A 27,585-nucleotide genomic window follows, 5' to 3' on the forward strand; every position below is an offset into this window, starting at 1 on the left:
GACAGTGAAGTAATTTAACATTGTAGGCAAATATGCAAATTTTTCACTGTAAATGAAAGGGAACCCTTTCAATGTAAAAACTACGCATTGATACTTTTCCTACTTTGTATGTGTTTTGTACTTGCATGTTGTGAGAAAGAAAAAAAAACATCCTTACTCCTGCTTTGAAGTTTTTGGTAGAAATTCACGTCTACCAATATAGTTGATAGGGATATGCATCAAAACCCATGAATAGTTGTATGGAAACTCCCGTGTACAACCCAAGGAACACCCTCTTAAGGCCAGGTAGTGCAAAGTAAATCATAGATCGTTTGGCAGCTATCCAATGCAAATCAGAATTTGCAATGGAAAGTAAATCCCAACACAACATTTTGTACTGGGTTTGCAAAATGTTTTTCCCACAGAGCAGAAATGGTATTTAGCTTTCCTGAGAAACGACTTATTTAAAAATGTCAGGGTAAACTTGATATAGCATAGGAATTATAAACCAGCGTCATTTGCTTGCATGTTTCATAGACCTCATCCTAGTGCTCTTAAGAGGCGTGTGTCACATAAGAATGCATATTCACTAGACATCTAATAAACTTGAGAGCTAACTTTCTGCATAATAACCACATTCACACACGACCATTCAGTTTCTGGTGATTTATTGTATTTCTTTCTTACAAACCCAAATCTTTCTATCTCAAAACACTATTTTGAAACATTTTTCCGTAAATTGAGTAAATATTCAACAATATGTATTCATGTACAAACCCCCATCATTTATTGTGTATGTAACTAAGTGCTGTTTGTGACTTGATCAATTCGAAATGTTGATAATATTTTTCTGATTCTGACCTAACAGTCCCTTTGATTGTAGAATTCTCTGACTGGGGAATCAGTTCTGGCTCATTAAGAAGAACTTCTCCTTTCTATGGTTTCCTTGCAGGATGGCAAAGAAGATTTCAGATTTTTAACTGTTTTTCCTTGCAAATAAGTTAGTATATATTCTGTGAATCCTTGCCCATCTGTATAACTACTGATCATTTTGATGTTTGATTTGCATGCTTGCATGTAAGGTCTCCGTCTTGCCTTACGACGCAATCAGAGCTTGAAATGGGACGGACATGAGGGGCATAACATGCCCATACTTTATTTAGTTTAAGAGTTCCCGTGTTTTTTATGAAAGACAACCATCCAGGGATGTTTAAATCCAAGAGTTGAAATGCTTCAGCTCAAGTGTGAGACAGGGAGCCTCCTGTTCTGTGAAACTGAAAGAAGGACAGACAACTAAAAAAGCTGGGTAATTTGCAAATGTAACAGGTGCTTGGAAGCTATATTGGCTTTAATTGATGGAATCACTTGAAGCTTACTGACCACACGATGTATTCTTTTTGAGTGGTATTGCAAGGAAGTGATCTGCTGAGCTGTAAAGTGTGCGCATTTCAAGCACAGTTATAAAAACATGCAAACTGTACATTCTGGGTATCACTAAAATCTATATTTTGGAAGCATGTTTTTATCCTAATCCCTTTTGCACATGTTGCCGAAGCCTATCTTATACTGTGGGTCATCCAATTTTAAAATAATTACTTATTCACAGGGCTTTCTGTCACAGACTGGGACTGCATTAACTAATGGAGGTTTCTTAATGTAGGCCATTGCATTTCCCACTGATTAACTTAACTTGAATTTAGTTTTAATTCAAAATTGTGTCTTGTTTTATATGTAGTTACCTTAAGGTGAAAGACTGAAAAAAAGTTACAGAATATTTTGTTTGTTTAGCCATACCTTTGGCTCTGACCTCATGCTCACTCAACCTGCCCCCTTTGCGCACAGCATCACAGTTGCTATACTTTTTTTAATTCACTTCAACCACTGGATGGGATAGCTGTATTATAGCTATGTCTTGGTTGCCCCTGTGGTCCTGATACATTTGGCTCCACTAATTTGGTTGGGATGTGTTGTCTTTCTTTGATAGGGTCAAGTTGTAGGTGATAATTTCTTTGAATGACTTTTTTTGTCATACCTTTTTTTTTTGTGATTACACATTCACTGATCTTGGGTGCCAAAAACCAGAGACATTTCCTGATGATTGCTACTTTTACTTCACCGGGAAGTGATGATTTTTTGACACACAACATAGGCACAATCATAATCATAAGGGAAACTTCTCCATTTGTTGGCACACATGTTTTGTGGTTTCCAACATTTCTTAACTTTTCAGAAAATGGAATAGCATTGTAGTACATAAAGAAAAACACAAAGTTATTGTTCCAAAAGAACCACTAAGAACAAATGAAAAAAAAAAAACATATTGTACAAGGTTACACTTCAACTAACAGATTACAAATGCGACCATCCAAAATGTAAAAAGCTGAAATGCTGCAACTCTACTGAAAATTGACAGATGATATCATAGAAATTACAAGGTGATAAATATATCACTTGTCCTTTTATGCCAAAATGTCACAGAGTGTTTTTGGAGCTGAATGCTGCACTTCCTCTGAAAACTGATGGTTGGTCACATGGTGATATCCGTCGGCACTTCCTACACCTGACAGACAGAAAACCTATATTGACATTGTTAGACCTAGCATCCTTGGGGTGGTTTCCCCTAATGTTTTTTCCCTCTAACCATCTATTGTCTGACTTCATTATTGCTGACGTTTAGGAATCTAGGCACATTACCACTGCTGACCAGTGCTAAAGTGCAGGTGCTCTGTACTGGTACATTGTAACATTGGCCTCTTCACAATTGACATATTTAATTTACTTGTAAGTCCCTAGTAAAAGTGTTATATATGTGCCCAGGGCCTGTACTTTGAATAGGACTAGTGGACCTCCAACCCTGATTGTGCCACCCACTATGGTAGTCTTTCAAACACATCTCAGGCCTGCCACTGCAGAGCCTATATGTACAGTTTTAACAGCCATTTCAACTTGGTAAGTATTTCCACTTGCCAGGCCCAAACCTTCCTTTTTATTGCATGTAAGCCACCCCTAAGGTAGGCCCTAGTTAGCCCAAAGGGCTCGGGCAGTGTATTTAAAAGGTTAGACATGCACTTTTAAGTATAATGTGTCCAGATAGTAAAAATCTCTTATATTTGCTTTTCACTATTAGAAGGACTATCTCACCCATAGGATAGCATTGGAATGACCTTACGACATATTTTAAGTGTAATTTCTAGTTGGGAAGAGATAGAGATTTGGAGTTTGGTTTCTGTAAAAACACAACTTAGGGTGAAGTCAGATTTTAAATTGTAAGTCTGAAAATGCTACTTTTAGAAAGTTGGCATTTTCTTACATTAACCATTCTGTGCCTTAGCCTTTCTCTGAATACAAGTCGTGGTTGGGCTGGTTGAAAGTCTTTGTGAGTTCCCTCCAGTCAGCCACAAACACAGGACACTCAGCCGCAAGTGCATTCATCTGCATAATGATGAGTCTTCCTGGGTAGAGGGAAGGGTAGGGCTTGACTGTTACACTTCAATTTGTGGTGTCTGGTCTCCACACAAAGGACGGATGTCCCCCCACATGTGGGAGTCTAACAGACAGAGCTAGAATGACAGGGACTCATGTGCACTTCAGATGACTCCTGTGAAGTCTCCCCAAATTCAAAGGCATTTTTGGGTATAAGTACTGGACCCCAAACGCCAGCAAATCAGAACTCTACTGGAATCAAGGAGACTCTGCCAGGAAGAAGGACTGTTGTGCTGCCAGGAGGGACTGTCACTCTGCAATTGCATTGCTGTGTTGGCCTACTGCTTGCTGTGTGCTGTGTTGTAGGTGGGACTGCCACTTTGCCATTTGCTCTGCTGTGTTTGCCTGATACCTGATACGTCTGTCCTGCAGTGAGTTTATTTTATATTTTATTGAATTTTTATTTTTTAATTTTGTTTTTATTGTAATTGTTTATTGTAATTTTTTTTTTTGTAATTTTTTTTTAAACATTTATTTTTATTTTTTATTTTAGTTTTATTTTATTCTGCATTTTGCCTTGATCCATCCATCCACATCTATTATAATGTCTATCCACCAAAGATGCACAGCTGCACTACAGCATTCCGTTTCTTTAGGTGTACATTAATTCAGTTTCCTCATGGACACCCTGGCTGCAGAGCACTACAGACAAATCAGCAGCATAATTTGTTTTTTTGATGATTATTCCATTTCCCCTGGACCACCTTGCCACCATAGGTCTTTTAAAGGATTATTCTATTTGCCCATACACCTCTCTCTGATTACCCCAGATGTCCCCTTTAAAACAGATGGAGATAAAGCAACAAGTTACATCTACATGTTTGGCCAATTTGAAATGCAATTTTATGGTGTGGTGGTGTCGTTTAACTTTAAAATGTTTGATTGAATTGGTATTCATTACTTAAGTAACCAACTGCACTAATATTGCATTTGACTGTACTATTAAACGTGTAACAATGCCACTTTTCACTAACTACATGTTTGTAGGAAAGTACCATCTTGCCTGGCATGTAACCCCCATTTTTAATTGTGTGTCAGTTTGTTTTTGCCTGTGTCACTGGGATCCTGCTGGCCAGGACTCCAGTGCTCATAGTTTGTGGCCTATATGTGTTCCCTGTGTGGTGCCTAACTGTGTCACTGAGGCTCTGCTTCCCAGAACTTCAGTGCTTATGCTCTCTCTGCTTTTAAAATTGTCACTGCAGGCTAGTGACCATTTTCACCAATTCTGATTGGCACACTGGAACATCCTTATAATTCCCTAGTATATAATACCTAGGTATCCAGGGTATTGGGGTTCCAGGAGATCCCTATGGGCTGCAGCATTTCTTTTGCCACCCATAGGGAGCTCAGACAATTCTTACACAGGACTGCCACTGCAGCCTGAGTAAAATAACGTCCACGTTATTTCACAGCCATTTTACAATGCACTTAAGTAACTTATAAGTCACCTATATGTCTAATCCTCACTTAGTGAAGGTTAGGTGCAACGTTACTAAGTGTGAGGGCACCCTGGCACCAGCCAAGGTGCCCTCACATTGTTCAGGGCAATTTCCCTGGAATTTGTGAGTGGGGGGACACTATTCTACGCGTGCACTACATCTAGGTCAATACCTATATGTAGCTTCACAATGGTAACTCCGAACATGGCCATGTAACATGTCTAAGATCGTGAAATTGTCCAGCCCATGCCAAATCCAGTATTGGGGTGCCAATTCCATGCATCCCTGGGGTTCCAGCATGGACCACGGGTACTGCTAAACTAGCTCTCTGGGGTTTTCACTGCAGCTACTGCTGCTGCCAACACACAGACAGGCTTCTGCCCTCCTGGGTTCTGGGCAGCCCAGTCCCAGAAAGGCAGAACAAAGGATTTCCTCTGCGAGAGGGTGTTACACCCTCTCCCTCTGGAAATAGGTGCGAAGGGCTGGGGAGGAGTATCCTCACCTGGCCTCTGGAAATGCTTTGAAGGGCACAGATGGTGCCCTCCTTGCATAAGCCAGTCTACACCGGTTCAGGGATCCCCCAGCCCCTGCTCTGGTGTGAAACTGGACAAAGGAAATGGGAGTGACCAGTTCCCTGTCCACCACCACCCCAGGGGTGGTGCCCAAAGCTCCTCCTGTGTGTCCCAGACCTCTGCCATCTTGAATGCAGAGGTATGAGGGCACAAGGGAGGCCTCTGAGTGGCCAGTGCCAGCAGGTGACGTCAGAGACCCTTCCTGATAGGTGCTTACCTGGTTAGGTGGCCAATCCTCCTCTGAGTGCTACTTAGGGTCTCTTCTGTGGGTTTCTCTTCAGATAACGAATGCAAGAGCTCATCAGAGTTCTTCTGCATCTCTCTCTTTGACTTCTGCCAAGGATCGACTGCTGACTGCTCCAGGACGCCTGCAAAACCACAACAAAGTAGCAAGAAGACTACCAGCAACATTGTAGCGCCTAATCCTGACAGCTTTCTCAACTGTTTCCAGGTGGTGCATGCTCTGAGGGCTGTCTGCCTTCACCCTGCACTGGAAGCCAAGAAAAAATCTCCTGTGGGTCGACAGAATCTTCCCCCTGATAACGGAGGCACCAAACTTCTGCATCACTGATCCTCTGGGTCCCCTCTGGGTCCCCTCTCATCTCGACGAGCACGGTCCCTGGAACACAGGAGCTGGATCCAAGTGACCCTGACAGTCCAGTGGTCCTTCTGTCCAAATGTGGTGGAGGTAAGTCCTTGCCTCCCCACGCCAGACAGTAATCCTGTGTACTGCATGATCTGCAGCTGCTAGGGCTTCCGTGGACTTTTGCAAGGAATACTTAATGCGCAGCATAGCCCAGTGTCCCCTGTGTCTCCTCCTCCAAGGGGCAACCTTCTGGTTCTTCCTGGGCCCGGGCAGCACCCATTTTCTTCAACCATGACTCTTGCAGCTAGCAAGGCTTGTTTGCAGTCTTTCTGCGTGGAAACAACTCTGCATCCTCCAGCACGCTGAGGGACATCTTCTGTGCAAAGGAGACATTCCTGGCATCTTCTGTTGTTGCAGAATCTTCAGCTTCTTCCAGCCAGAGGCAGCCCTTTTGCACCTTCATCCGGGGTTTAGTGGGCTCCTGCCCCCCCAGACACTTTCGTGAATCTTGGACGTGGTCCCCTTCCTTTACAGGTCCCCAGGTCCATGAATCCGTCTTCATTGCTTTGCCGTCTGTTGTTGTCCTTGCAGAATCTCATATCACAACATTAGTGTGTTTCTGGGGTAGTAGGGTAACTTTACTCCTACTTTTCAGGGTCTTGATGTGGGGTATCTTGGACACTCTCAGCGACCCTCTACACACTACGCTAGGCCTGGGGTCCATTTGCGGTTCGCATTCCACTCTTGGAGTATATGGTTTGTGTTGCCCCTAGGCCTATTGCATCCTATTGTATTCTACAGTGTTTGCACTACCTTTCTAACTGTTTACTTACCTGATTTTACTTACCTCCTAAGGGAGTATATCCTCTGAGATATTTCTGACACATTGTCACTAAAATTAAGTACCTTTATTTTTAGTAACTCTGAGTATTGTGTTTCCTATGATATAGTGCTATATGATATAAGTGGTATAGTAGGAGCTTTGCATGTCTCCTAGTTCAGCCTAAGCTGCTCTGCTATAGCTACCTCTATCAGCCTAAGCTGCTAGAACATTACTGATCTACTAATAAGGGATAACTGGACCTGGCACAAGGTGTAAGTACAATCAGGTACCCACTATAAGCCAGGCCAGCCTCCTACAATGTTTTTCTTGCTTGGTTGCTTTTGGGTGCACAACAGAAGAGACCTCACATCACCTGCAGTACTGCAAAAGAGAACGCCTTACGCATACTTCAGCCCTCTAAACTCTTTTGCTTGTGTGTCTTAGTGCCACTGCGAACTTAGAGCTTAAAACGGCCCCAAAAAACGTTTCTTCCAAGAAAGGGGCCAGTAAGAAGAAGCAGCTTTCCACCAGTGGCGTGCAAACTGCAACATTTTTGGGTAGATGTGTGACTGCCACAACGGCCTCTGGGGAGGAACCTGGGAGAAGCACTCCTGTATCAACAGCACCACCCAAACCTAAGCCCAAGACCATGTCTGTCGGTGAGGCAGCCACTGTGATCATGGTGACACCGTTGTGCAGTGACATTGAATTAGATGTCTCTTTCACAGAGTAGTACCAATTCATTTCAGGAAACAGAGCAAATTGGACAGCAGCTGCATGCAGCAATAGAAGATCTTCCTGAGATTGGAGCAGGGCAGGAGGTAGAGCTTCCTGCAGTGCAAGAACCTCCTCTTTTAGAATCAATGGCCAGATCTCCAGCAAGAAAAATTAAGGGTACTACTCCACCATCTTCTCCAAACACCACTTCTGATGATGATGATAGGGAAATGGAGTGGACCCCAATAGAGTCTGGAAGAGGCCAGGAGAGGCAAGGGAAAATAAAATGTCCAGAAAGTTTTAAAATCATGGAAGGGGATGATGATGAGGAGGATGATGATGATGAGCCAGACATTGTGGAAGCTGGCACAGAGTAGTCCAACATACTATCCATCCTTCTCCGAGGGATGTGGGATAGGCAGCACCTCCAGCATTCATATTTGTAATGCCCCAGCAGAGACCTGTTCCAGCCGTACATCAGTAGAAGTATGCACTGCAGAGAGGCAATCAACACACCCATCTACCAGTTCTTCTTCAGACATTGGCAGTGGCCCAGCAAGAAAGTACTACTCCCCAGTTTGGGACTTTTTTACGATTAACAAACAGGAGGAGAACATTGCGATATGCTCCATTTGCCACACAATTGGTTTTCAAGTTAAGCCTGGTTCACATTATGGCACTGGAAGCCAGACAACCCATATGAAAAACATCACGCAATCCGACGGGAGGAGCACATTAAAAATATCAACTACAACTGGTCAAATCACTGTGGAAGGTGAGAAAGAAGAGGGTCACATCCTCATCTAAAGTAGTCCTGTCCTCAGCAGTGTGCCAGTATCACCCGCCTCAATGACCTCACAATGGCACAGGCAGACCCAGAGTCAGATGAAGACACCACTGAATACAATGACTGCACCACTGCACACATTGATTCTACCACCACCGACATCTCAAAAGTCACCTGCATCAGTGGCTCCATAAAAAAGAAAAAAAAAACTCCAAGCTAAAATTACAGGCATGTTTAGGCAGGAGGGGCCCTACAACCAACCACTCAATGGCAAGTTTTTACAATGGGAAGCTTGCAGAAATATTAGCGCTAGACCTCATCCCCTATTCTTTCATAGAAGGTGTGGGATTATTAGAGTTTGTGGAAGCCATATGCCCAAAATGGAAGTTTCCAAGTCAGACTTATTTTTACAGAGTTGATGTTCCAGTGCTGCATCACAATATGCTGCAACTGGTTGGACAAGCTTTGCAGCAAAGTGTTGTCCTCACTATCCACCTGATGACAGAAATGTGGACCAGCTGTCAGGTGATGGATGCATCACTGCACACTGGATCTCTTTTGTGGGGGTAAAGCAAAAGCTATCTACAGGTCTTGGCCCTGAAGAAAGTTTTAAGAGCATTGAGTGGCATTCAACAGTAGCCGTGTTTGCAGTGGAGAAATCACACAAATGCAAACATCTCAGAGGAATTTATTAGCAAGGTGCCTGAATGACTGTGACCCAGAGGTCTTTGAACTGGATTTGTTGCCAAGGACAAAGGCAGCAACATTGTCAAGGCCCTGGCAGATAGTGGCTATTTCAGGGACCTGTGTTTGGCACACTGCATCAACCTGGTTGTGCAAGACTTTCTAAAAAAAGAAGACATAGTCAGCAACATACTGACAACCTGTAGATGAATCTGCACTCATGTCAGCCATTCTTTTAAAGCCCGGAAACAGTTACGGATTATTCAGAGTGGTAACAGAGTGCCAGTTAAAGCACGGATACAGGAGGTGCCAAAACGTTGGTACTCAACCTATTATATGTTGCAAAATCTGTTTGAGCAGTACAGACAGATCAATGACTAGTCATTCAAAGAGGAGCTGATGCAATTGGGAAAGCTATGACCATGGATGCGGACAAATGGGGCCTAGTCAAATGCCTGACACAGATGCTGCTCCCTTTTGAGGTTTTCACATGGGAAATTAGCAAGGAGGACAGTGTGATGAGCCAAGCTATCCTGTTGTTACATTTGCTACAGGTCCAGATAAAGAAGGTGCTTGAAAGGTTCACACTCGAAGGTGTGAACAAAAACTCAGAAATGCATGCCTTGGTTGAAAGCCTAAGCTAATGCTTGATTTGTAATGCAAGGCTTAAAAGTGAAGTCCAAAGTGTACATCTGTGCCATCCTACTTGATCCACTCTACAAACAATTGTTTCCTCTTTCATTCCTTTTTCTGAAGGGGATATTTCAAAATATAAGAGGTGGATTGTTGAGCAAGCTGGAGAACTGGAAGAAGAACGGCTGGAACTTAAAGTCCCACTCTGCAGTTCTGGGGTGCCGCCTTCAACTTCCAGATAGGGCAGTCTTGTCTCACAGCAACCAACACCAGCAATAAGAACACTGGCAACAACAGCATCAGAAGAATCTGACCAAACCTCTGCATTTGCTTGGTTTCGTTTTGCAGGTTTTAAGTCCAGTGCAGAGGTGAAGGCAAAAGAGGTCAGGCAGTGGCAGCACCAATGGCACTTCAGAGGATGTTCCAGGAGTATCTGGATGACCCCAAAGAGGTGTATGTGGAACACAACCTATTGGTGTATTGTTATGGGAAGATGTGCCTATGCCCAGAGCTCACCAGTGTGTCGCTGAATGTGTGTTCAGTGCAGCTGGTGCATTTGTTACAGTGAGCAGGACCAGTCTCTCACCTCAAAATGTGGTGAGATTAACCAGCATTTTATACCACCTGATTACACGGTTCCCGAAACACCACACAGGAGGTGGAAGAGGATGATTAGTCATAATCATGTGGTTTTGCTGACCAACTTCTGGGTGAACCACCTGAGTTTGAGGACAAATTCTACTACCTGGACTGAGTATGCCAGTGCCACCATAGAACTTTTTCATTATTTCTAATTGAACTTCTTTCTTTGTAAACAAAATGCTAGTTTAACATTATGTTTGTGTCAGATTTATGCTGCCCCAACATTTTTTAGTCACATAGCATTACATGGCCAGATTGGAATTTGACCCATGTGTGGTGAAGTAGCCCCCACATTCCCTTCCAGACAATGGAGACAATGCCTGCCTCTCTCATATACCATTGCCTAGCCTTTTTTTTTTTTTACATCACCTATTTGGGTGACCAAAGAAGATCATTGATTAAAAGCCTGCCAGTGGCAATGCCAAATTGCAGTATTTTGCTACTTGCTTCCAAAGGAGGGGATAATATTTTTTTCAACCACATGCCCTGATTGGAAGAGGTAACTATTAACTATTGCACCAATCAGTATTGATTGATTGTGGGTGATGATGGATGATGTATTTGGTGACTGACAGTGAGGGATGGAATTCAACAAACTTGTAAACTTGATTCTGATGATTTGCAATGTTAGGGGCTGATGGATGGTAATTCTTTCGTGAAAGTGATTGGCCTTTCAAACTTAGTGAAATTTGCCTGCAGGGTCCACTTCTTTTTTCTGGTTCCTCAACCCAGATCGGTCACTTTAGTAGCCAAACACAAATCTACATAAAAAACACAAGTTCTGTTTTTCTGTTTGTTCTTCAACAGCAGTGCAGTTGACTACACAGGTCTTCCTTGCTCAGTTTGGGACAGGGACAGAGCTCCTCAGAAGCAGGGAAAGGGGGATTGAAGGACTTAGGGTGGGACTAAATCATCAGCTATAAAGTTATCAACTTCAAAGAGAAACCATGATGATGGTGAAGTCTCTGAGGCCTACTACTCACTCAGCTCCATGCACTGGACAGATGTGCATTGTTGGGAAATGCTGATGAGTATGTGGTTGCTGCATAGCTCATATATCAAACTTCTATTATATTTGTGCTCTGTCTCTGTGTCTTCTTGTTACACTCCTGACTCCTCATGAAGCCTACCTTGCTTCCTTTTGTCCTTCCCCTTTACTCTATGATACAGTTACTGTTTTTTCAATAAGCAGGCCTTCTCCTAGTCCTGTCCTACATGAACAAAACTTGGTCAGAAGCTCAAGACTCCAACTTACCTACCGGACAGGTTCAGCCAGGCACACAAGAGTGATGGACATTCCACAAAGAATGGAAATGCACCACCTAATTTGACAATACAGTATTATTTTCCTTTTAACAAAAGGGTGGGTTAACTTCAGTCCTCCATAATTTGTATTTTTCAAACCTAAAAGACATAACTTTTCGAGGTACTCTATCTTGGGTCTTTCCGGGACAGAAGAAGGATAGTTTGCAATGCATTTAACTGAAGTATGTCATACTTATCCCTTCATCATTTCCTTCCACAACAGATTGATGATAGTGTGATTATAGTGTGCTGCTGTTTCTTTGTGTAGTGTTTGTCTTTGTCACAACCGTCCCCAAATCCCCAAATCCCTTTTCCCATCCATTAATCTAGCCCCCGAGCCCTCTTCCCCTGGGCTGATTTATTTATTGAGGTGTGACTTAATTTTACACCATAAATGGATCACACACTTGCTGGGGCAGATGTGGTGAAAGCAACACCAACTCACAGCATGATCTTCTAATTCCTAAGGAATTTTCCACACCGGCCCCATTAACATCATTATCAATGTTGTGTGTTGCGTAATCACTTAACCTTGTGAAACCACTCTTGACTCTGAGCCAACGTCTCCTGACTCCATATTTCCATTTCCTAAGTTTAGTTTTTGAGTGCTAGCTCTACACCATTGCTCAGAAGAACTTGATATTGTTAGTTTTTATTATCATATCAGGTCTTCTTTGTGTGTCAAATACTATCATCGTGACAGTCTGGTCTCAGTCTTCTTAAAGTTAGGATATAATATGACCCGCTAACTCTCTGTTTTCTTTCACTGTAGTTGACAGTGATAGATAGCCATTTGATTAATCCTGCAGTTGGAACTCACCTAGGTGGGAGTGGCACCTTCTTTCTTCCCTGTTAGTGTGCTAGCCTGCTACTACTACTACTACTACTACCTACCACTCCCATAAGATGCCATCTTGGGAAAAACTTTGAAGTGAGAAGACGCTCTCGCTTTATATATTCTGGTAAGAGAAGAATTAAGCTATTAAGTTAAACTGTTTAGTTAGTAAATAACTCCAACTGAAGATGTATCTTTGTATCTAGGGTTTTGTAAGCACGATAGGCAATGACATCCATCCCCTAGTGGTCAATACAGTTGCAGAGGGCAGTAGTGCAAGGGTAAAAGTGAAAGAGACATTTTTTAGCAGATTTAGAAAAGAGGCTACACTTAAAGACAGCAGTGCAAACTAAAACATCAAAATAAACATTTGAGGCATAAAGCAAGTGAAATACATTATTCCCTTTTTATTTTTAACAAATTCAAGAACCCACTCTTACCACCCACAACAGACCTACCCCTCTCTTCAGACAAATAGCCCCCTCCCCGAAAAGTCCAACTAAAGTCCATGGTTAGGCCCGGTTCCAACTCCCTCCTCACCTTCTCCACCCACAACAAGTCGCTTCACCAAAAAAAAAGGGCTAAGAAGAGGGCATTGCCCATACGGGTCTGGAGCTGGTAGAGGCTCTGCTCTATGCTCCCTAGCCAGCTTTCAATGCAGTTGCAGGTCCGCTGCAGGACACAAACCTGGAATAGCCTGTCCGAAATGGAGGGGGTGGCAGCAGTTGCAGTCAGGCACAGTGAAAGCTGGTGGTGATGCTGACGATGTAGTAACCGGGAGGTTGGAGATGGTGCGATGCTGGGCTGGGTCCTGGGTCTGAGGCAGCTATTTCAGCCTCTTCCAGGACCACGTGCTGCCAGTATTTGGCGTGGATGTACTCTAGCCTCTGCCACTGCGGACAGGCCACTAGCTCCTGCCTAGTTGGTGGTCGACCAGCAGGAGTACCTATATCAAGAAAAACAAAATAGAAATGACAAATTGTAAACAATGCTCTGAACAAACACTTCTTCAAAAGTAGGTTGTGGGTGACACAGTAGCACTACATTGCTGGTTCCCTAGGGACATTGGAATTTGATGTGATTATGATTAGGAGAATCACAGAGCCAATTTTATTTGCTTAGCCACACATACCTCACAGAAAAAGCACTGACTGCCTGGTAGAAAATAATTAAGACAGAATAACACCAGATTTTAAAAAAACTGTTTTCATTTTTTTTTCTTTTCAAGGCTTTTCTAGAAACTAAACAAACAACTTTAGTGGAAAAATAAAAAATGAATTACCTCTCATTTATGAGTAAGCTATTATGCACTATGGAGTGCAAGTTTTTGTGCCAAAAAAAAATGAGGCATGCTAGCAAGCACTTTGAGTACTTTGCTACTGTCTGCAACTAGGGCATATGTACTTAATAATGATCTATCTTTAATTCCAATGCTTCTTCTGTTCCCCAAATGCCTTTCACTTAGTTTCTACCCTCACTCCAAAGAGGCTGATGAATTAATAAGATATGTCACACATGTCATGAATAAAATGTGGATATATATGTTCTTTACTGGTTCCATTAAGCCATCATTTTTAGCGTACACTGCGTGTGCTTTTGCTGAGTTGCCAATAGAAGAGGCCCTTAGTAATCCAACCAACCCTGTAGCTGTAACACAGGGGGTTCATGATCAGGACGACCCCTTTCTAACTAGTGAGTAACAGTAATTGTCAATAAGAAAGCAATGTGACTTACCATTGCGCTTCCCTGCTGCCGCTTCTCCACCTGCTCCATCTGGTTTTGCAGCGGAACTTGAGCCAGCTCCACTGGTGGTTGGTGTGGCTAAAAAAAAAAAAAGTGATATTGTTTTTAGATGCAAGGTTCATTTGCCCTTAATTTTTTAGGAAAAAAAAAAATTGACTGCAATGCATTGTTACAGTTCGGTTAGCAATGCAGTTTATTCCATCAAAAATATCACCCTTGGCATTTTGTTGGTTCACAGTGTTAGAAAAACCAGGTAGTCAAGCCAACCAATAAAACTTTGCAAAATGGAGCTGCAGAGCTATAGCCTATGATGATGATGATGATTCAGAATTATTGAAGCACAATGAAGGAGTGGAATAATAATTGTCAATGAAAGACAGAAAAAAAGATAATGTAGGGATAACAGGAATTTAACAAAAATTGGATAGGGGAATTGGAAAAAAGGAAGAAGTATTAAAAAAAATAAACAAGGCAAAATCAAAAGTAGTATAATAGTGGGCAGAGGTAAAAGTTAGGGAAATAATAATAATAAAAAATAGGACTTACTGGTATGAGCAGGGCAGAGCCTGCAGCATTAGCGCTCGTGGTTGGCGCCTACCCAGCTCCTGCTGGACCCGCCTCTGTGGTGCCCCTCTTCTTGCCTGTGGGTGCTGATGTAAGAAATAAAGAAGATCAAAAAATTGATTAGTTGTACAGTTAATCTCCACAAAATTATTATAGCAGGCAAACACAGAAACATTGTACTTATCCAAATCAGATTGCCTATGGTACTAATATGATCAACTATCATTGAGTTGGCTATATTCCTAAAATCCCTATTCCAAATTTCACAAACTTGGAACTAATGCATTGTAATGTATGATCTTTGATTCTATTCTCGTTTCTCCACTCCCTTGATGAACCAACTGAGTTTCCATTTTTGCAATGCATAGATGCATATTAGTTTTGCACATCACTGTGAAATTGTTTGGGGCTGTACGAGCTAGATAAAAAAGTCACAGGGAACGCTAACTCACTAATATCATTAATTCGGATTCAATAATTCATTATGGTGACCAGAGAACATAGGAATATGCATTGCAATGGCTTCTTAAACAACCAGCCGAACTGAGTGTCGCCGAGTACGATTAGGTAGCACTGAGCACCTGCCCAATTCAAACTGTATCACATAATGATATTCTTATCATAAACTAAATTTGCCTTGGAATGTAAGCAGCATGCTATTCAAAAAAAGGTTAGCATTGTATAATAGAAACACAACAAATAATATAATTAATACTCATTGAGCTATGGAATCTCAATGCCTAGCAAGTTGAGTAGGTCCTGCTCGTGCTCAATGTTATCTGCCCAGTGATGCATCAGCTGCTGGGTGGTGGACTGTACCTGGGTGGTGCATCGGACACATTAACACACCCTAACCCAACGCAGCTGACGCTTCCACAGTGGGTAAACACTCCCAGGCATGGTGCCTGGTGCCAGCATGGAGGGAAGATGGCACTGCACATAAAAAAACTGTGGTGCCACCTCCTCCTCACTAAAGATTGGCCGAGGCTGCACCCCTTGTTGACGCCGCCGCCCACAATGTGGGTGGATGCTGCTGACTGTTCGGGGGCCAGGCGATGCTTCTCCCCTGCTCTGCCATGATGCTGGGTGATGGGGTTAAACACGAAGAAAAACAGGGGGAAGGAGATAGGAAAACAAAATAAGGTAAAAATAAACACAAACACAAAAAGTCACAAAAAGCAGGAAAGAAAAAGAAAAGAAACATAAAAAGAGTTGACCTCAAAAAGACACAGTATTACAATACATGAAAATGAAAGATAAATTAATTAGATAGGAGGAGGATTGAAAAGATTAATGAAGAATGAAAAAAACAGGCCCAGCACCATAAACAGAGTGGAAAACAAGATGGCCATGCCCATGTGAACCACGTTGAATGCAAGAACGTACTTTGCATTGTATTGATGTAAAACGCAATGCGAACAGGCACGATGAGGAACTCCACATGCCTGGGGAACTCCACATAGTGTGGCAGAATTTCTTTGCTAATTCCCGGAGTTCTGCATAGCCCAACTCCACCCACTACGCCCAAGCCTAGAGATAGACTGGACTTCCTCTCTACAACCTTGAACCCAAGTTTTCTCCAAGGGCTCGTTGGCTTGCCACATGTTCCCCAGTAGTCTCAGCGATCTCCAAAACTGCCTGTATCTCTCCTGGTACTGCTGGACATTGCCATCTATGAGTCCTACCCTTGTCTGAGGTGTCCCCTTTCAATACAAGGCCTCAGAAATAGTCTTGCAGCTGATTTATGCAAAAACTGATGCATCACCTCAAGCGTGAGAGAAATTCTGACGCTTTGCTCCGCCAATGCCAATGTAGAGGCTGTTCAATGACAGCAGATTCACAGCCTGCGCGGCTACACAACGGCACATCACATTCACTTCAGTGGACCTCAACAATGACGCAGTGACTCATCTGCATGGATAATACCAACGTGCCCTCGATGTTGACTCTTTTTTCCATCAAAAGTACTGTTTCAGGGCTCCTGAGTGGGTTCTGTAGCCTGCCTACCCCCATCGCGGTCAGCCAGATAAATATTCTAAACTGTTGTGGAGTCTTTTTGTGGTGCCTTTCACTGTGTTTTTGTACTTAGGTGTTGCACAAAAAACTCATACATTGCCTCTTAACTTAAGCCTGACTTCTCTGTGCCAAGCTAGCAGATAGTGAGCACAGGTTAATTTACAGAGTGTAACTGACTTACTCTGACTAGGACTGTGGTCCCCACTTGGACAGGGTATATACCTCTGCCAAAGAGACAGTCAATTCCAACACTGGTGATCAGCGGTGAGAATATGCAGTGTTTTACAGTAATTTGATGTACACTACTACTTATACCTAAACCAATTCAAATCAATTATTTCTGATCATACTTGGCAGTTTTTCGTGATCTCTTCAATTGACATTTTTGATTTTCATTTCTCCCTAATTGACATTTTTGATGTTTACCCTAAATCATGCTTCTGGTTTGAGGTTCTGCATATGCACCTGAAGGGATGAAGTTTGACCTGACCAAGCTTGAGCATTACTCTATGCCCCGCACAAGCAGGTCTTTAAGGGTTTTGGGCTGCTTACAATGAGCAAAAAGGCAGAACTGAAAAATGCACTTAGAGTATATTCAGAATTCTGTGCTGTACCATGCTGTAACAAATGAGACTGAGAATGAGCTAGATGTGGAGGATGACTTGGACCGGGGTCCGAGTGGAGGCCTTGGGTTGCGCTCTACAGAGAGCCAAGCAACTTACTCTCAGGAATGAGGACCCCTTCTGCTGCAGGGAACAGCGTGTCCCAAGTGGAGTTGGAGGACAGGAGGGAGCAGAGAAAGGTAAAGATAGATCCAGCTAAGTTCCAATTCGAGAAGGGGAATACCTTAGAGGAGAAAAGGCTGACAATGGAGATGGAGGCAAAGCAAAGGAAATTAGCAATGAAAATAGAGAAGAGCCAAAATAGATTGACTCTTGAAGAAAAAAAGTTGATTTTGGTTCAGGGGTTCAGCTTGAAGGAGCTGGGCTTCAAGGCCAGGCAGATGGAGTCGAGCAAGGATGGCAGAAGCAATTTTACTGTGTCAGACAATAATCTGTTGTCTGATTTTGTGGTTGGAGATGAAATAGACAGATGGTAGGAGACATACGAGATTGTCCTACAAATTTATAAGGCCCTTGGATCAGATTTGGGGGGCTGTTTTTTGAGGATACATCCCTAGCGAGGGGAGGGAGGGATGCTCTATTAGCCCTGGAGGAGGGTGACAAGACAAGGTTTCCCAACATGAAGGAATCTCTGATCAGGAAGTTTGGTCTGACCTCAGAGAAATACAAGCAGAAATTCAGGGATGGCCAAAAGGGTCCCAACAGACGTAGGTGGATTTTGTGGATTCTCTTTGCAAGGCACTGGCTGGTTGGGTGAGGGGCAGTGAGCATTATCAGGGGTTGTATAATTAGTTTACAACAGAGCACCTGTTCAGTTTTTGCTTTGCAGATCTGTGTCAGCACCTTGTTGACAGCAAGCTCCCTGACCCCAGATAGCTTGCCAAGGAGGCAGACTGCTTGATTAGTACTCAGGTCCCCAAGTAAGTACCTGGAGGGATCATGACCAGGGTGGGCAACCCTGCCCATCCTTGTCATGATCCCTCCAGATACCTCACCAGAAGAGGGAACAGAAAGAATAAGGAGTTCTCAAAAATGCCCCAAACTGGTTCTGTGGCACAGGGTTCCTCTTCCCCTTTGGAGGAGGAAACAAAGAGTAGTTTCCCTGAGAACAAGTCTGCAGGGAAGGCTCCCTTGAAGTGCTTTGAATGTCATCAGGAAGGGCACTACAAGGGAGATGCCAAGTGTCCCAAGTGGGAAAAGCCCCCACCGGTGGCAGTCACTGGGGTTGGGTAGTGTAAAGCTTAGGGAGGAGATGTCTCTAGATCGTGCTGGGGAGGAAGTGCAGTTAACCCTAGTGTCCTTGGGTGATGGAGAGATGGTCCAAAAGACCCACATTCCTGACAGTACTAAACAATACAGTCAGTGGGTGTCCATCAATGGGCATAGGGTAGAGGCTCTGAGAGACATAGGAGTCAGTATGACAACCATCAGGTGTGATCAGGTGTCTACAGAGCAGGTCGCCTCTAACATGTTTCTCCAAGTTGTTGCTGCTGACAACCGTGAGAGTCACTACCCAGTTGATCTGGTTCCCTTTGAATGGGGGAGGGTCTCAGATTTCTTGAAGAAATCTGTGAGTCCATCCATGCCTGTGGATTGTCTGCTGGGCAACAACCTGGAGCACACCACCTGGAAAGAGGTGGAGCTCAGGCCACACTGGGAGATGATGGTGCTACCTGAGTGGGTTTGACTGACCACATGGTCCATGGCAGCTTGTGATAGTAGTCAGGAGGATCTGGAGACTGAAACTATGGCCCAAGGGATTTCTAAAAAAATGAAGGGCAAGGGGGACGAGAAACCCGCTCTTTAGATTCCCATTGTCCCGGAGGAGACTGACCTTGATGTAGATGCCCTGGTACCTACATGGGAGGACATGGACAAACTCTGGAATCCGCCTGACCTATCAAACTTGAAGCAGAAAGGGAGTTCCACCAGGGAGGCGTTCAGAAAGAGACAGAGGGAGTGACCTACTCTCATCAATCTTCAGCAGCAAGCTGAGGCCCAGGCAGCTGGTGATGCCCCTGGCAAGCACCTGATTTATTGGGACAATGGTTTCCTGTATAGTGAGTCTAAGGATCCTGAGCCTGGTGCAACCCACGTGTTGGTGGTTTGCCAGTGCTACAGATCCTTCCTTCTGTGTCTGGCTCATGATGTGCCACTGGGAGATCATTGGGGGCAGGACATGACCTTTGACAGGCTTGTCACTTACTTCTAGTGGCCCCTAATGAGGAAGAACTGTGCTGAATACTGTAGATCCTGTTCTACTTCCAGGCGAGTGGCAAGTCAGGGGGAAATGCAAGCCCCCACTGCAACTCCTACCTGTCATTTGCACCCCTTTTGAATGAGTTGGCATAGACGTTGTGGGGCCTCTGCATCAAAAGACAGCCTTGGGCAACAGGTTTGCTCTAGTCTTGGTAGACCATACCACCTGGCACCCTGAGGCTATCCCTCTGAGACTGTGCCTCCGAGACTGTGCCCTTGGTGGCCAGAGCACTGATAGCACTATTTACCTGTGTGGGGCTCCCAAAGGAGGTGGTATCTGACTGGGGTCCCAACGTCATGTCTCATGTCTCATGGAAGACCATGAGAAAGGAGGATGGAGTAACTTATAGGTTCACCAATCATAATCACCCTCAAACCAATGGGTTGGGTGAAAAGTTCAACTGACCCTGAGAGACATGATTATGGGTCTATCCAAACCCATGAGGAGTAAATGAGACATTCTCCTGCCATGCCTGTTGTTTTCCTACAGTGAGGCACCACAGAAGGGGATTGGCAACAATCTCATTCTGGTAAAGGAGGACTGGCTGTAAACTCCCACGAGAGCCCTCAGGATGTGGTTAGCTACATGCTGGCCCTCCACAACTAGACTGCGCACTTCAGGAAGCTCATCCAAGAGAACCTAGAAGCCAGCCAGGAGGACATGCAATGCTACTATGGCCAGAATGAGTTATGGAGCCCAAGGAGCCCCTTGCTCTGCAAGACCCCTCATCCGGCGCATACAAGGTTTAGGAGCAGAAGAGTGAGATAACCTATCTGCTGGACTTCAAAACTCCTAGAAACCCCTTGAGGGTTCTACATGTGAACCACCTCAAGCCCCACTTCTAGAGGTCTGATGTGACCATGCTCTCTGTAACTGGTGATAGGGTGGAAGAGGAAAGTGAACCTCTAACTGCCCTCCTGTGTTCCTAAGGGAAGGATGGGACAGTGAACTGTCAGCCTCTCCCCTACACTGACCCCAGACCAACAGGGAGACTGTCACCAGTTGTTGGGGCAGTGTGCCTCTTTATTCTCTCTTACACCAGGGCTCACTACATGATGGACCCACAATATTGACACTGAAGACAGTCCACCTGTAAGGAATACAATTTTCAGGCTGTCTGATAAGGTGAGGGCTAACATCAAGGAGGAGGTCTCCAAGATGTTGCCGCTTGGGGTTATTGAGCACTCCAACAGTGGTGCTGTTCCCCAAGGCTGCTCCACCAGGTCTCACACCTGAACTCCGGCTCTGTGTGGACTACCATGGGCTCAATGCGGTCACCAGGACAGATGCTCAACCCATCCCCAGAGTGGATGAGCTCATAAATCGGTTTAGAGCTGCCAAATTCCTCACCACATTTAACTTGACGACTTGGGACTGGCAGATTTCCTTGACCGATGGGGCAAAAGAGAGGTCTGCATTCTGTACACCATAAGGTTCCTGTTTCTGGTCATGCCCTCTGGGTTAATGTATGCCCCTGCCACCTTCCAAAGGTTGCTAAATAAGGTCCTATCTGGAATAGAGAACTTCAGTGCCACCTATCTGGATGACATTGCGGTCTTTAGCTCTAGCTGAGAGGACCACCTGTGCCACTTAAAGGAAGTTCTTTAGGTTCTGTAGAGGGCAGGCCTGACTATCAAGGACAGTAAGTGCCAGATAGGACAGGGTTCTGTTGTCTATACGGGTCACCAAAAAGGGGGTTGCAAGGTGCAACACTTGAAACCCAATATTGACACCATTCTGGCTTTGAAACCTCCAAAGACCTAAACTGAAGTGAGAGCCTTCCTAGGCCTCACTGGATATTATAGGAGATTCATCAAGGGGTATGGCACCATTGTTGTCCCCTCGACAGAGTTATATTCCAAAAAAAGCCATGTCAGGTGATCTGGACTGAGGCATCCCAGAAAGTTTTGACGCCCTAAAAGGAGCCATGTGACGGGCACTCATGCTCAAGGCCCCAGATTTCTCGTGGAATTTGTTGTACAGACAGATGCCTCAGAGCATGACATAGGGTCCATGCTGTCACAGCTAAATGCAAAGGGCTTGGATCAACCTGTAGCCTTCATCAGTAGAATGTTACTTCCCAGGAACCAGGGATGGAGAACAATTGAATGGGAAGCCATTGCTGTGGTCTGTGCAATGAAGAAGCTAAGGCTATACCAGTTTGGGACTCACTTCTGGGTTCGTTCAGAAAAGCCACAGAACCCTCAGGGGATAAACGCTGATGAGGGGTGAGAATCACAAACTGTTGAGGTGGTCCATCTCCTGACAGGGAATGCAGTTTAGGGTGGAACACCATCCTAGAACAGACCGTGACAATGTTGATGTTCTCTCCAGGTTCATCTGCCTTTATAAAGAGAACTCCAAAGAGGTTGGGTAGTTCTCCCCATTTTCAGCTAGGGGAAGACATGTGTTAGACCTAGCATCCTTGGTGTGGTTCCCCCTGTCTTTTTGCCCTCTGATCTTCTGTTGTCTGACTTCATTTTTGCTGACCTTTAGGAATCTGGGTACTTTACCATTACTGACCAGTGCTAACATGCAGGTACTCTGTAATGTAAAATGTTTTAACATTGGCTTAAAATGTAATTTCCAATTGGGAATAGATATATAAGGTGTCTGTTAGAAATTGGGGTCTCTAGTTGGTAGAGGTATGCACCCTGTCCAAGTAGGGAGCACAATCTTAGTCATGGTAAGTCACAACACTACCTAAATTATCCTGTGCGCAACCTCTGGTAGCTTGGTACAGAGCAGGCAGGCTTAACTTTGAAGGCGATGGGTAAAGTATTTGTGCAATAACTCATATGGTAACACAATGAAAACATCACAAAATGTACTCCACACCAGTTTAGAAAATAGTCAATATTTATAAGAATAAATTAAGACCAAAACGGCAAAAATCTAGTATGCACAAGTTAAGATATCACTTTTTAAAGGTTTAGATAAGTCTCAATATTTAAGAATCAGTGGTTGTATCCTTTTAACACACAGTACTTGGGATGCATCAAAAATAATAAAGTAGAGGGGTCGCAGAGGAGGAGATGCATTGAAAAGTAAAACGATGCATCAATTTTTCCAGTGCCGCAAAGACAATGCGGTTTTTCCTTCCATGCTGCAAGGTGACGTGTCGGCTTCAAGGAGAACAGCCTTGGTTCCTCACTATGATGCGGGGAGACTTTGACACCCAGGGACAATGCATGGAAAATCCAGAACACGTTAAGCAGAGGCAACAGGCACTGCATCGATCCAGAAGGTGTAGAATTTTCCAGGCATTGCGTCAATTTTCTGGCACGCTGGTTTTCTTTTCTTTGGTGATAGCCCAGAGACCTCAGATGGCAAGCTGAATCTAAGCCCATGGAGAGCACTTGAGGAGGAAGGCAGAGTCTTTCCAGCAGGGTCAGGGGTCAGCCGGCAGCAGGACAATAAGCAGGCCACCAGTCCTTTCAGCAAAGCAGTCGAATGAGTCTTTTGAACAGCCTGGCAGTCTATCTGACAGAGCCCAGTTGTAGGGCCAGAAGTGTCTAATTAGGTGGGGTCATATACCCGGTATATACACCTAAAAGATCATTTGAAGAGGAGGAAATGTCAAAGAGTGGTTTTGAAGTTTACAAGTTCCCCTTTCAACCAAGCCCTGTCTGCCATGAGCTCTGTGGGGGGTTATCAGTCCTGTGTGTGAGGGCAGGCCAAAGCCTTTGAGCTGTAAGAGACAGCCCCTCCACCCTTCCTGCCCAGGGAAACCCATCTGTATGCAGATGCAGGTGAGTGTCCAGTGTTTATGGCTATCTGGGTGGGAAGCACAAAGGAAACTGTCAACCAGCACACACCAGACATGTATTCGAGACAGTCTGTAAGGCACAGATGGCAGTAAGTGCAGAGAAATGACTACTTTCTACAATAGTAATGGAGAATCCAACTTCACCAGTAAGTAGGATTTCTTACTACCATTCTAACCATACAAATATAACAAATCTATTCCTCTCAGAGCATAAATTATCACTTAAAAGCATGTAAGGGAACCTACAATGCTGTTCTATGAGAGGAGCAAGCTTCACAGTAGTGAATAAATGACTTTGGGAGTTTTTGAACACCAGAACATGTAAAACTTATAAGAACATGTCCTACCTTTTACTTACATAGCACCCTGCTCTATGTGTTACCTAGGGCCTACCTTAGGGGTGGAAGTTAAGGCTTGGCAGGTAGTTTTAAATGCCAAGTTGAAGTGGCAGTGAAACTGCACACACAGACCTAGCAATGGTAGACCTGAGATATGGTTATGGGGCTACTTATGTGGGCCGTACAATCAGTGCTGCAGGCCCGCTGATAACACAAATGATGGACGGAGTGCAGAACCAATCAAACATTCACCCCCAGTAACAGATCTGGGTTTAATCCATCAATTCTTTTGCTCACCATGCCACTAAAGTTTGGACCCAGCAATATGCAAATCAGACTTGACTCGGTCCCCATGGGAACAGTCCAGCCCAAACTGCCATTCCAGGGCCTCCCTGGACTGGAAACAAACATGCTGGGACCCGTTTCAAGGTATCACCATTCATCAGACAGGCTAGCTTGAATCCAGTGGCACAGTGAGCCCAGGACCCAAGTCTGGGCATACCAGGTGCACTTATGGAAACAAAAGCAAACAAATACAAATGATGGACGAAATGTGGAACCAATCAAACATTCACTCCCAGTCACAGACCTAGGTTTAATCCATTAATTATTTTGCTCACCATGCCACCACAGTTTGGACACAGCCATATGCAAATCAGTCTTGACCCTGTTACCCATGGGAACAGTCCATCCTGAACTGCCAGGTCAGGTCCTCCCTGGACCAAAACAAGCATCCTAGGACCAGTTTCAGGGTATCACACTTCATCAGCCAAGCTAGCTTGAATCCAGTGGTATAGTGAGCCCAGGACCCACGTCTGGGCATACCAAGCACACTTATGGGAACAAAAGCAAACAAACACAAATGATGGACGGAATGCGGAACCAATCAAACCAATCAAGACTGATTTGCATATGGCTGGGTCTAAACTGGGGTGGCATTGTGAACAAAACAATGATGGATTTAAACCGAGATCTTTGTGACTGGAGGTGAATGTTTGCATTATTCAGTATTCCGTCCATCATCTGTGCTTTTTGCAGGCCCACTGGTAGCATTTAATTTACAGGCCCTGGTGACATCTAGTGCACTTTACTAGGGGCTTACTGATTAAATATGTCAATTGGGTATGAGACGATTTTACCATGTTTAGGGGAGAGAGCACAGGCACTTTGGTACTGGTCAGCAGTGGTAAAGTGCACAGCGTCCTAAAAAACAGTAAAAATGAGCTAAAACAATGAAGGGAGGCAGAAGACAAGTTGGTGGAAGACCACCTTAAGGCTGTCAAGTCTAAAAGTGTCTCTGGACTCACAATTTGAAGTCAGAATTTATGTTAAAGTCAGCATTTTAAATTGTAAGTCTAGAGACAACAAACTCCATATCTCTAACTTTTCCCAATTGGAAATTACACTTAAAAAAATGTGTTAAGGTAACTCAAAGCCTATCCTACGAGAGAAGTAGTCCTTGCAAAATGTAAGAAATTGGGTCTCTAGTTGGCAGACATATGCATGCTGTCCAAGTGGAGTCCACAACCCCAGTCAGGGTAAGTCACTTCCTAAAATAACCTGTAATGACCCTCTGGTAGCTTGGCACAGAGCAGTCAGGCTTAACCTAAGAGGAAATGTGTAAGGTATTTGTGCCATGCTTAATTATGGTATCACAGGGAAAGAGATCACAGAAAGGCTTCCCAACAGTTTAGAAAAAAAGAGAATATTTATTTGAGTAAAACAAGACCACAAAGACAAAACTCCAATCAGTAGAAGTTGAGATATGTATTTTTAAGGATTAAATGTAAAAAGTCACTAGCAGTCAAAAGGTTACTTAAGGTCACGAGGGACTGGTGCTAATCCAAAATCCAGGCCCACTGCGATCCAGGGTAGGCCAGTGCACAATGCATCAGTGTTTTCCATGCAGTTGGATCACTGCATGGTCATCGGGCTCCACTGAAGTGAATGCAATGCATAATCGTCGAGTCATGCAGAGCGTTGTCATCATCGAGCCGCACAGGCTGTGAATCTGCTGTCATTGAGCAGCCTCTGCATCAGAGCCTAGGGAGAGATGCATTTGTATTTCTACCGCATTCAAGGCAATGAGTCTGTTTTTGCAGAAATCAGCTGCAGAGCCTACTTCTGCAGCCCAGGACTGGAGGGGGCACCTGAGGCAAGGGTAGGACTCAGATGGCAGAGTTCAGTAGCTCTAGGAGAGTTGCAGGCAGGCTTAGATGTCCCTGAGGCTGCAGAAACAGGGGCAAGCCAACAACCCCTTGGAGAATCTTGGGTAAAGGAAGTAAACAACAGGTCCAGTCCTTTTTTACTTCAGAAAAGAAGCAGCAGGAAGCAGGCTAACATTGTAAAGCAAGTAGAAAAGTGGCTATCCCTCCTACGGCACAACACACAACAAGCTGTAGGTCAACACAGCAATGCAGCTGCAGAGTGCCAGTCCCTGCTGACATCACAGCAGTCCTTCTTCCTGGCAGAGTGTCCTTGGTTACAGTAGAATTCTGATTTTCTGGGGTGAGGGGTCCAGTACTTCTACTCTAAAATGCTGTTGATGTGTGGGAGACTTCAAAAGAGTTTTTTTAATCTTCATCCTTGCCCTATCTCTCAGGCTATATGTGGAGGGTAGTCAACTCTTTGTGTGGCAACAGGACACCACCTATTGATTGAAGTGTAAGTGTGAAGCCCTTCCCTTTTCCCTGCCCATGAAGACCCATCAGTATGCAAACAAATGCAGATGCAGCTGAGGGTCCTGTGTTTATGACTGTCTGGAAGGAATTCATACAGTGTAGTTGTCACCCAGAAAACCCAAACATGTATTCAGAGACAGGCTAAGGCACAGAATGATTAAAGTAAGAAAATGCTAAATTTCTAAAACATGCCTTATCAGACCTACAATATAAAATACAACTTTACCATAAGTTGTGTTTTTTCATTGTGAGTCCAGAGACACCAATCTCCCTGTCTCTGTCTCTTCCCAATTGGAAATTACATTTAAAAGATGTTTTAAGGTAATTCCTAAACTATTCTATGAGAGAGATCGACCTTGCAATAGTGAAAAATAATATTGCAAGTTTCTCACTTTCTGGACATGTTAAACTTAAAAGTGCATGTCCACGTTTTTAAATATTCTGCACCCTGCCCTTTGGCCTACTTAGTGCCTACCTTGCGGGTGGCTTATATCCAATAAAAAGGAAGGTTTGGGCCTGGTAATTGGGTACACTTGCCAAGTCAAAGCGGCAGTTAAAACTGCAATACACTCTCTGCAGTGGCAAGCCTGAGACATGTTAGAAAAGGCAACTGTAGTGGGTGGCACAATTAGTGCTGCAGGCCCTCGAATAGCATTTAATTTACAGACCCTGGACACAAATAGTACACTTTACTAGGGACTTACAGGTAAATGTAATGTGCCAGTTATGGAGAAACCAACGTTACCATGTTGCCCAGATTCCTTATAGTCAGAAAAAATGAAGTCAGCCAACAGTCATTCAGAGGGTAAAAAGTTAGGGGAAGCTTTGCCAAGGATGTCAGATCTAGCAGACATACATTGCATAAGCAATGAATGTTGAAGTTCCAATGACAGTCAATAGGTTGTCTCATACATACTATGTGGACTGGAAAAAGCAATACTTTCACTAACAGACAACAGATGAACTTGTTAAGACTACATAGATATCATTGTATATCCAAGAGGTGGTCTCACTTGCCAAGAAATTGTTGTTTTCCAAATGTCAGATCATATGTCTCAAAAGAACCATCATAATTCACAAACTTTTCATTATAAAAACAAAAGGCC

The sequence above is a fragment of the Pleurodeles waltl genome, chromosome 1_2 (assembly GCF_031143425.1).
Source record: "Pleurodeles waltl isolate 20211129_DDA chromosome 1_2, aPleWal1.hap1.20221129, whole genome shotgun sequence".
Lineage (NCBI taxonomy): Eukaryota > Metazoa > Chordata > Amphibia > Caudata > Salamandridae > Pleurodeles > Pleurodeles waltl.